Below are 10886 nucleotides of genomic sequence, written 5' to 3'. Positions count from 1 at the left end.
TCATTTCTTTTTTTTTTTAAAAAGATTTTATTTATTCATGAGAGACACACAGAGAGAGCAGAGACATAGTTAGGCTCCCTGCTGGGAGCCTGATGGCGGGGCGAGGGGGACTGGATCACGACCTGAGCCAAAGGCAGGGGCTCACCCACTGAGCCACCGAAGCACCCTGTAATTCATTTCAACAACAACTATTAAGCTCCTACACTGTGTACTCAGCAGTGGGAATATAAAGATGAGTAAGTTACGACCCTTACGCCCCAGTTCTTAAGGATGACTAGTACATTCCACTCAATTCTAATATGTGGGTTTTTCCACACACCACCGAGCAGTTCTCTGACACCAGCTGGGTGTCCTATAATTCAACTTAATTCTGACACTATCCACTCAGATAGCATCAGATTCCACAGGTTAAGAGCTCAGTCCCACAAGATTGCCTTTCACTTCAGATGCCAATCACAAGTCCATGTTGTTTCCTGTGCTTCTGACTGGTTATAAATCAGAGATTCCCATGATCTTCTCTTTAGATTTGATTATCTGCTAGAGCTGCTCACCAAACTCAGGAAACCAATTTAGCCACCAGACTAGTGGTTTATTACTAAGGATAATAGTCAGAAGAAGATATACATAGGGCGAGGTCCTAAACAAAGTAGCTTCTCTCCCTGTGGAGTTTGGAGCCAGGCATACTGGTTCAGCAATATGGAAGCTCTCTAAACTCATTAAATTCCTAGCCATTGGTGATTGGACTTAATCTTCAGCTCCTCTGCAGTTTGTGAAAGTCAGGAGGAAGGACTGAAGGGTCCAAACCTCTCATCAGTTGGTTGGTTCCCTGGACAACCAGCCCCACCTTTAGGCGACCTAAGGGCTTCCCAAAAGTCACTTCATTAACATAATAGAAGACACCTTTTTGGCTCTCATCATTTAGGAAATTCCAAGAGTTTTAGGATCTCTGTGCCAGGAACAGGAAGAACAAAGATACACTTATTATAAATCACATCACAATGACCTAAGCATGTAAAGATAGTTATAGGGCAGCCCGGGTGGCTCGGCGGTTTAGCGCCGCCTTCAGCCCAGGGTGTGATCCTGGAGACCTGGGGTCGAGTCCCATGTTTCTCCCTCTGTCTGTGTCTCTGCCTCTCTCTCTCTGTGTGTGTCTCTCATGAATAAATAAAATAAAATAAAATAAAATATTAGAACCTTACTTATAAAGTTAATTTGAAGTTAAAATGAATTAATATAGCTAAAGAACCTAAAATAATGCTTAGCACATAGTAAGCACTGTATGCACTAGCTATGATTATAATAAAATAATCTATGATATACTCTGGGAACAAGGAGAAGGAAAAATCTAATATAATCTTCAGGGAGGAACCTCCAAAGAGCTGGGCTTTGCAGACCAAGGGGGAGACACAGGTATTAAATCATATTTAAGGAACTTCACAGACTTTATCAGTTTTGAAAGGGTGAAGTCTGGATAGATCCTGGTCTGGATGAATCCTTTAGCATAAACTCATCATTCAAAAAATGACTCCATGTCAAATGAATTTTCTACCTGTTAGGGTCTTATATAGTTACATCTGACTAGAAGAGACTATTCTATCCAGCTTAATGATTACTACTCCGTCTGTAAAGCCAGTTTTTTTCACTCTTCCTTTTCTTAGACTGCATTCACAATAGTTACACAGTTTAGATCCCATTTAGAGCAAAGAAAAGGATTAACTCACACTTTAGAAATTTCCTCTGCATGTTACTGCAGTGGGAAACAAAGGCAGAAGGAAATGTAGATGAAATTAAATTCAGTCCAATGATAGATACTTGAGGCAGGTAGAGTATAACGTTTCTCCAGGAAACTCCTAAATGTCTTAAGTTTAATGCTTTACTAGTGGGAAACACAACCTTGGCTTGATAATAGCTAGCGCTCCAGGATCCTGAGTCCTCTTTAACATACGAAAGTCCTTTTGGAAACTTCCCTGTTTTTACTTCCCAACTCCAAGATTTGTAAGCAGTCACCCCTCACACTCATGATGCTGTTCTTTCTGCCCATGAGTCCTGTCTTTGTGCTTTAATAAAACCACCTTTTTTTGCACTGACGATGTCTCGAGAATTCTTTCTTGGCCATTGGCCCCAAGCCCCACCACTGCTTCAAACCGCATCATTATTAGTTCTAAAACTTGCTCAACCTAGTAATAACAACCAGTGACTCCTCACCTGAGGGTTTCATGGTGTTGTCTTAGAAATGAGTCAATGACATTAGCTCCAATTGCAGGAGAAAAGATGTCTAATTCACAACAACTTTCTGTAGACTGTTTTACATAAAATAATAGAAAAGACCAAACAGCATCTAAGAAGTCTTTCCCAAGTAAGAATGAAAGCATTTGCCAATCCGCTGAAAAATGATTACCTCTTTTCTACATAAATGAGATACTTTGCTTCCTAAAAATGAGAAACTGTTAATTTTTTTTTAAAAGATCCTATTTATTTATTTGAGAGAAAGTGAGTAGGGGGCAGGGAGCAGAGGGAGAGGGACCAGCAGACTCCCTGCTGAGTGGGACACAGGCCTGGACTTGAGACTTGATCCCACCATCCTGAGATCCTGACCTGAGCAGAAATCAAGAGCCAGATGTGTAATTGACTGAGCCACCCAAGCCCCCAATAAACTATTAATTTTTCAATTTAATTTCCAGAGACTTTCAAATTTTCAGGCTTTACTATGCATGTACAGCATTTAGAAGGCTAAAAACAAAGAGAGGAAAGCCAAAGAGGAACACCAGTCTTTAGCATCTGCCTCAGGGCTTTGCAACCAAAGCACCAGGCCGCTCCTTTCTGAGGTGACTACACCCTCTCTTCTCCAGGCATTTGAATCTCTCCTGTATATGTACAAGCATTTGTCTCTCTGACAATGTTTCATCGCCAGGGAATTTCTAGATAGGGATCTCTGAGTTAAAATTCCAAATTATATGCATCCACCCATCCTTATATTATAATTACTCTCTTGGTGCTTTTAAAGAATAACTACATACATCAAGAGTTTCCCAACTGCTTCAGAGAGTGGTAAGATTAGTGTGCAAACTCCAAGAGAAATTATGCAGGTGACCACAGTTATTAATGTGAACTTTGTTAAAATATTTGAATGCTGTCATGCGGGGACCAAGAGGCCAAATTTGAAGATTTTATCAACAAGGCTGTTGACTCCGCACTTGAGAACTAAAATAAAGGGATTTGTAAGTGTTATTTTCTCTTAGCTGCATGCTGCCTGCTTTGGGGTTTTTCCCTCACAAAGAACATCATGCAGTATTTTGGGGTAACAATAAGAAATTTTTCCTGTAAGACCACAGCTAAAATTACGACCTCGTAGCTGTTTTGCTATGCCTTTATAGGATGACTAGTCATCAACAATTTTGTCTCTATTTTCACTTTGATCAAATATTTTTCAGAATGGAATTAGAAGACAGGAATTTCCTGCATATCCATAAATTCATTAATTATGAAACAACATATAACATCATAGACTATTAGATTTGAGAAAAACCATAGATCTGTTGATTTTACTAATGATTTTACTATTTGGTCCAGGAAATGAAATGCTTGCACATCCTGCTCGTGTAGGGCCTGCCTGCACATTTCCTTAAGTTATGCCTACACCCTTTACCTCAATTCCTTTTTTTTTTTTAAGATTTTATTTGTTTATTCATGAGAGACACACACACACACACACCGAGAGAGAGAGAGAGAGAGAGAGAGAGAGAGAGAGAGAGAGGCAGAGACACAGGCAGAGGGAGAAGCAGGCTCCATGCAGGGAGCCTGATGTGGGACTCCATCCCTGGACTGGATCTCAGGACCCCAGGATCACGCCCTAGGCCGAAGGCAGGTGCTAAACCGCTGAGCCCCCAGGGATCCCCTTTACCTCAATTTCTAACTCAAATTGAGTAAGGGACAGGCTGGGTTAGGTAGGGAAAAATAGGAAGGGGGGCCAAGGAATCAGGCTCACAAAACAAAATCCCCAAAATGCTGAGGTGTAAGGAAACCAGAGATAAGGGAACAAACCAGACAACTCTGTCCTAAGTGTGGATGATGGGGAAGATATATATATATATTTTTTTGTGTGTGTGTCATAAAATATATATATGACAGTCGCCTGTGACCAACCAAGAATAATCAAACCCAAAAGGAAGCCATTAAAGATGTTCTCACCAGTCCTGACTCAAACCAAGACGGCACAAGAATGAGAAGAGCCAGGAACCCCAGGTGGCTCAGCGGTTTAGTGCAGCCTTCAGCCCAGGGTGTGATCTTGGAGACCTGGGATTGAGTCCCACGTCGGGCTCCCTGCATGGAGCCTGCTTCTCCCTCTGCCTGTGTCTCTGCTTTTCTTTCTGTGTCTCTCATGAATAAATAAATAAAACCTTAAAAAAGAAAAAAAAAATGAGAAGACCACAAGCTCCCTGGTCAGTTCTAAATAAGACTGTCAGTGGAGGCCCACGTGGGCAACCCTGTCGGGATCTCTCACTCCTGGGAGCTTTTTCTGTGTCCTTAACTTAAGCTCCTATCGTTTTACTCTCCTTTGTCCGTGAGATTCATTCTTTGACTCTGGAAGACGAGACCCTTGCTCTCCTCCTTCAAAATCAGCATTAATTTAAATGATCAGACAGTTCACTGAACAAGTGCTTGATACTGTGAATAAATTGGGCTTGCTCTTTCCATTCCAAACCTTTTTTTCTGTCTGTTTTTCTGGACAGGTGAAGGATAGAACTTGGGACATCAGCTCAATTTAGTAGGAGTGGTGTATTTGCCTGAACCTGAGTCTAAACAAAACCTGGGGCAGCCCGGGTGGCTCCGCTGTTTGCGCCGCCTTCGGCCTGGGGCGTGACCCTGGAGACCCACGATCCAGTCCCATGTCTGGCTCCCTGCCTGGAGCCTGCTTCTCCCTCTGCCTGTGTCTCTGCCTCTTTCTCTGTCTCGGTGTCTCTCATGAATAAATACATAAAATCTTTAAAAAATAAAATAAACGAAAGCTTACCCAGCTGGACCAAATCATCCTTCTGTATTGTTGATATAATTTTTTTGCATTTGTTGATTCCTGATTAAGCCTTTTTATTGTTCGTGTGTCCTAAATTCTGTCTTTATATACACTTCAGCATTCAGGCTATAAAGATGGACTGTTTCATCACCAAGGTCTTTTTAGAAATAAAATAATCACACTTATTTATCTATTAATTGATTGCAAACATCTGGAAAAAGTAGAATTAATTAAAACAGAAAGAATAAAATATCACTTGTATATGAAATGATCACTTTTTTGAAGGAAAAAGAAACCCTGTTCTTAACCTATAAATTGTAAATAAATCCTCATTGCAGAAACTTTAGACAATACTGATAATCAAAAAAAAGTGAAAAAAAATCTAGACTTCATGTACATTACATTGTGTTTGTTGTGTGCGTGCGTGTGTATGTGGTGAAGTGGTTCATTCTCAGGATCGGAATAGTATAAGAAATACAGTTTATATCCTTTTTATTCCGTCTAACACTTAGTTACAAGTATTTCTTCAATATTTAGATGGCCCTCAAAGTCACTATTTCTGGTAGTAGTGTAATACACAAACAGATGGCAATTACGTATTTATCTAACCATTCCACAAGTGACAGAAATTTAGATTATTTTTTCATTTTATTTATTTATTTATTTATTTATTTATTTATTTATTTATTATTTTTAAAAGATTTTATTTATTTATTCATGAGAGACAGAGGGTGGGGGGCGGGGCAGAGACACAGGCAGAGGGAGAAGCAGGCCCTATGCAGGGAGCCGGATGTGGGACTCAGGATCATGCCCTGGGCTGAAGGCAAGCGCAAAACCGCTGAGCCACCCAAGTTGCCCTATTTTTTCATTTTATTATAAAATAATGCTCTAATGAACATTCATGTACATAAATATTTATACTTCTCTGTGATATTTTTAGGTCAAATTACTTTCAATGATATTGCTAAGGACAATTTAAGTTTTTAAGGATTTTTGAATGTACTATTAGATCGCCTTCCAAAAATGCACCAATTTATAAACTCACCACCAGTCACTATTACACCCTCACTGTCAGCGACATTGAGTATTATCAGTCTTTTTTAATACCTGACGCTGATTGGTAGACAATAGTATATTCTTATTTTAACTTGCAGTTTTTAATTACAAATGAAACTAACATCTTTGTCTCCATTCTTTGTTTTTCTTTTACGAATTGCTAGTTACTTACTCATTTTTTCTATTTAACTTGTTCGTCTTTTATATTGATTTTTAGGAGTCTTTTTTTAATATAAAAGGCATTAACACTTGATCACATGCATTGCAAATACTCTTCTTTTTTGTAAGTTGCTTTCTTTTTTTTTTTTTAAATTTTTATTTATTTATGATAGTCACAGAGAGAGAGAGAGAGAGAGAGAGGCAGAGACATAGGCAGAGGGAGAAGCAGGCTCCATGCACCGGAGCCTGATGTGGGATTCGATCCCGGGTCTCCAGGATCGCGCCCTGGGCCAAAGGCAGGCGCCAAACCGCTGCGCCACCCAGGGATCCCTGTAAGTTGCTTTCTTATCTGGTTGACATGTTTTTAGGAGTAGATTGTGATGCTGATAGCCTTGTTACAAGGAGAAATTAAACAAAGACAGAAGATTGTTCTGGAAGGAACTGATTGAGTTAGGATTGGTCTTTGGATTGCATTAGAATTTGGATGATTGGTTTACTGTTTTGGATAATGAAATTATAATTTTGGTACTATAGCCTCTACTGTTTTAACCTCAGAACAACCCTTTAAACTGCTATCATCAGGGGCACCTGGGTGACTCAGCGGTTGAGCATCTGCCTTTGGCTCAGGGCATGATCCCAGGGTCCTAGGATTGAGTCCCGCATCAGGCTCCCTGCAGGGAGCCTGCTTCTCCCTCTGCCTATGTCCTGCCTCTCTCTCTGTTTCTCTTGTGAATAAAAACATAAAAAATCTTCAAAAAAAATGAATAAAATTAACTGCTATCATCATATGTAAGTCGCAGATCTACTAAAGTGACAAAGGCAGAATTTACAAACCAGGTTTGTCCAATGCCAAAATCTATTCTTATGATTATACTACATTACTTCTAAAGATTACATAAGTGTTTTTTTTTTATCCCTATACTTCTTCAGTATGTTTTTCACTGCTTGTCTGACATTCCATATAGTTGATGTTCCATAAACTCACCATGACTGAGCTTATTTCTCAACCACATAGATGTGGACACAAAGGAATAGAAAGGATAAATATTTTGCCCAAGATTATCCAGCAAGTAAAACTAAGCCATCGTGTGCTTTTTCCTTTGCTTTTTATGCGGGAAAGTTCTTCTCTGCCTGGAGGTAAGATATAATCAATTATGTTTCCTTCTAATTGTTTCTGGTGCTGGTTTGCATATTTATATTTAACTCAAGACTATCAGGAATATATTTTGATGAGAGAAAAAATTAAGAGGTTTTTTTCTCTACGGGAGGCGTACTTGATGAAATGATTCAGCGTTTTATCTGGAAGAATTTATAGATGATCATTGTTGAGAAATATTTGAGAAGAGAGAACTAGTATCACCAGAAATTCAAAAATAATAATTATACAATAACTAAATCAGCACGCACTGTTTTAAGAAAAAGAAAACAACTCTGTTCAGTGTAAAGGAACAATTAAAATGATGTGAAAATCTATTTTTCTCAAAGAGCATATTGGTGTATTGAGATTTGATGATTTGTCAGACCTATAGAATGTCAGAATAGTAACTGAAAAAATACAACACCCCAAATAAAAATCCAAACAAGCCTAGTGCTTGTTTCTGCAGCATATATACAAAAATTGGAGCCAAGCAGAGATTAGCATGAACCCTGCCAAGGATGACACACAAATTTGTGAAGCATTCCCTACTTTTCAGTTATGCAAGATGAATTTTATACCTTAATAAAGATGAAAAAAAAAAAAACCCAAGTCCAAGCCTCAATTTTCTCATAACAAGGCTTGCCCTTAGTGAATTGTGACAGTGAAATAATCCTTTTGACACAGTGCAATTACCATGGCTATAAACATAGGTGTCATGGCAGATGTTGGCTGCAGAAGCTACTGAGCTGATGAGCGAACACTTATGGGCTTTGTTCATGTGGGTGAGGTGCTTTCTGCATGCTCCACACCCCTGCCTCCTTGCAAGCACATCTGCTGCAGAGCACTGTCTTCCCTCTTAACCCATCTTTCTACTTTTGAACTGCAGTCGGGTTGAGTCATCATGGGCTGTATCCTCTTCCTTGTTTTGCTGGGATTTGGATAAACAGGAACCTCTCCCTGGAATTATGAGGATGTTCAAAAGGGCCTCCAGGTGGAAAACATTTGGCCTTAATGTCATGTAGAAAAGAAAGGAAAGCTTGGAAAGATTCTGAGAATTAAGGAGTTTTAAAAGTAGGAGGAAAAGTTTTCTTTAAATTTTTTATTATTCAACCAAAAATCTCTAAACATATATGTGGTTTTCAGGATGAGGAACTCAATATCAGAAGTGGACAACTAAAGGTTGGCTATGAACCCAGAGGTTGAGGGGACTTACCATTCCTTTATTCCTCAATGACATTTACAGAAGTAGGGGAAATGTATTTCCTTCTAGGAAAAACAAGTATGGCAAGATACCAACTTTTTACAGGAATCTGTCAATTCTATTTTTCTGCTCCTAATAGCCCCAGATTCTTTTTTTTTTTTTAAAGATTTTATTTATTCATTGATGAGAGACACAAAGACGGGGAGAGACATAGGCAGAGGGAGGAGAAGCAGGCTCCATGCAGGGAGCCTGATGGGGGACTCCAGGAACTCTGGGATCCGGTCCTGAGCCAAAGGCATATGCTCAACCGCTGAGCCACCCAGGCGTCCCAATAGCCCCAGATTCTTAAATGACATCTGACTTCTGAACTCTGGAAGGCGTAGTAGTCTGGATGAAGCACTTTCATTGTCTCCACCAAAGATGCAGTATTGCTTCTGTGGAGAATCATGCCTTACTTGTAGCACTCAAGTGGTGCAGGTTAAAGCCCCTAACCCCCCCCCCCCCCCATGAGGGGTGTTAATATAGAGAAAGCCTGCCACTCAGATTTGCAAAATTTATGGAAACTCTGACAAGTGCTTGTTTATAAGGAATGGCTAGTCTTTATTTTTCATTTTATTATTTTCTATTAGGGTACCTTGTAGCATAAAGTCTTATGCATATAATTTTTCAATAGTAAAACAATAGATACAAACAATAAATATTGAACTGAGGCATTTAATCAAAGCAAAACTTTTCATTAATTTTGAGATCAGGAAGCAAAAAGAAAGAAACATGTTACTGATTATATCTTCCTTACATTTATTATTGGCTATAATTGAGTAGAATGATCCCCTCAAAATGTCTCAACTTTCTTCTCTAACTCTGTGTTTTTTTTCTAGTTTCCACTCAATGCCTATCCTCCTTAAAGTCTTTTTTTTTTTTTAAGATTTTTATTTATTTATTCATAGAGACACAGAGAGAGAGGCGGAGACACAGGCAGAGGGAGAAGCAGGCTCCACGCAGGGAGCCCGATGTGGGACTCGATCCCAGGTCCCTGGGATCAGGCCCTGGGCCGAAGGCAGTGCTAAACCGCTGAGCCACCCGGGCTGCCCCTTAAAGTCTTTTGTACCTCCCACTATCTTTCTTCCCATAAAGCCAACAGTCCTTTCTAGAAACTGGGGTCTTGCCCTCAGCGTTTGAATTCCCACTAGATGAGAATTCACTGAAATAGTCAGTGCTGCTTGGATCTCTGTATATGGCCTTCTGGAGAACTGCCTTCCTGCCATGTCCTATCCATATTCTATTACATTTTTCTTACCTGGGATTTGATAGTTCTTGGTCACTATTCTTTCCATGTAGTGTGTTCTACTTTGCTTCTCTGAACAGCCCCTGTGTAATGCTAGATTTGCCCTTACATGATGTTAGGAAGAGCTGGGACTGAATCTATATTTTGGACTGTGCCTATGGTTAAAAAAATCCTTGTTCTCATTCATTTGTTCATTCATCAAACATCATTTATATTCCTGCTATGTGTAGGTACGTGAGATATAATGACAGAAATACCCATGGATGGACACAGGAACTCTCGCCTACTGCTCATGGGAGTGTAAATTGGTAAACAACATTGGGAGGCAATTAGGCAATATTTTGCAATAGTTGCACACGGACACTCCCTATTATCCAGATCTTTCCTGTCTCCGTTTTTACTTATAAAAACTATTTTTTCTCAAAAAACAAATCAAGAACAACAAAAAACAAAGCAGAAAAAAATTCTCGTTTCTCTGCATTTGCTTCACATACTTCTCTTTCCTTTATGACATATTAGATAGATTATATAAAATTTATAATTAATGTACGTACATATAGGTACTTAAATTCACTGAAGTGAATTAAAAAGTTATTCCTTAGATAACGATGCTCAGTTGGAGGTCCAACTCTTGTCTTTACAAGGCTTCTTCCAAAAAGAATATACCTATCCCATTCCCACAGTATATCTGATCTCAGGTATTTCAACTTCTACGAAAGTTTTCAGGTTTGAACTGTTGTACAGCAGATCTCTCCAAAAGCAAATGCAACAGCACAAATTACATACTGTCAGTACTCTAAAATACAGAATTATATAAAAGTCTATTATCCATCTAGTGAAAATATTCACATTTGTGACCACATTTGGGGAAAGTATAAGGTTTAAGCTATGCTCCCTATAAGAAGGTGTGACCCACATCTAAATCACTGCCTTTCTATAGCCATTAAAGAAACATGTCACTCCCCCCTACCCCTGTCTACTGTTTTCAAAGGAAAACTGCTTACTTTCTGTTCTATTTAAAGCCAAAGCAAGCCTT

At 39.2% G+C, this 10886-nt stretch overlaps 1 non-coding gene across 1 annotated transcript; it reads left to right on the top strand.

Annotated features, from left to right (window-relative positions):
* The first annotated feature begins 7814 nt into the window (after positions 1–7814).
* On the top strand, positions 7815–7917 carry LOC119865546. Its single transcript, XR_005369136.1, has one exon. It is a non-coding gene; the product is annotated as a U6 spliceosomal RNA (small nuclear RNA).
* The last annotated feature ends 2969 nt before the right edge of the window (positions 7918–10886 follow it).

This window comes from Canis lupus, chromosome 13, assembly GCF_011100685.1.
Source record: "Canis lupus familiaris isolate Mischka breed German Shepherd chromosome 13, alternate assembly UU_Cfam_GSD_1.0, whole genome shotgun sequence".
NCBI classification, from domain to species: domain Eukaryota; kingdom Metazoa; phylum Chordata; class Mammalia; order Carnivora; family Canidae; genus Canis; species Canis lupus.
The sequence above is the reverse complement of the archived record's forward strand: the minus strand, read 5'-3'. Positions and strand labels throughout refer to the sequence as shown.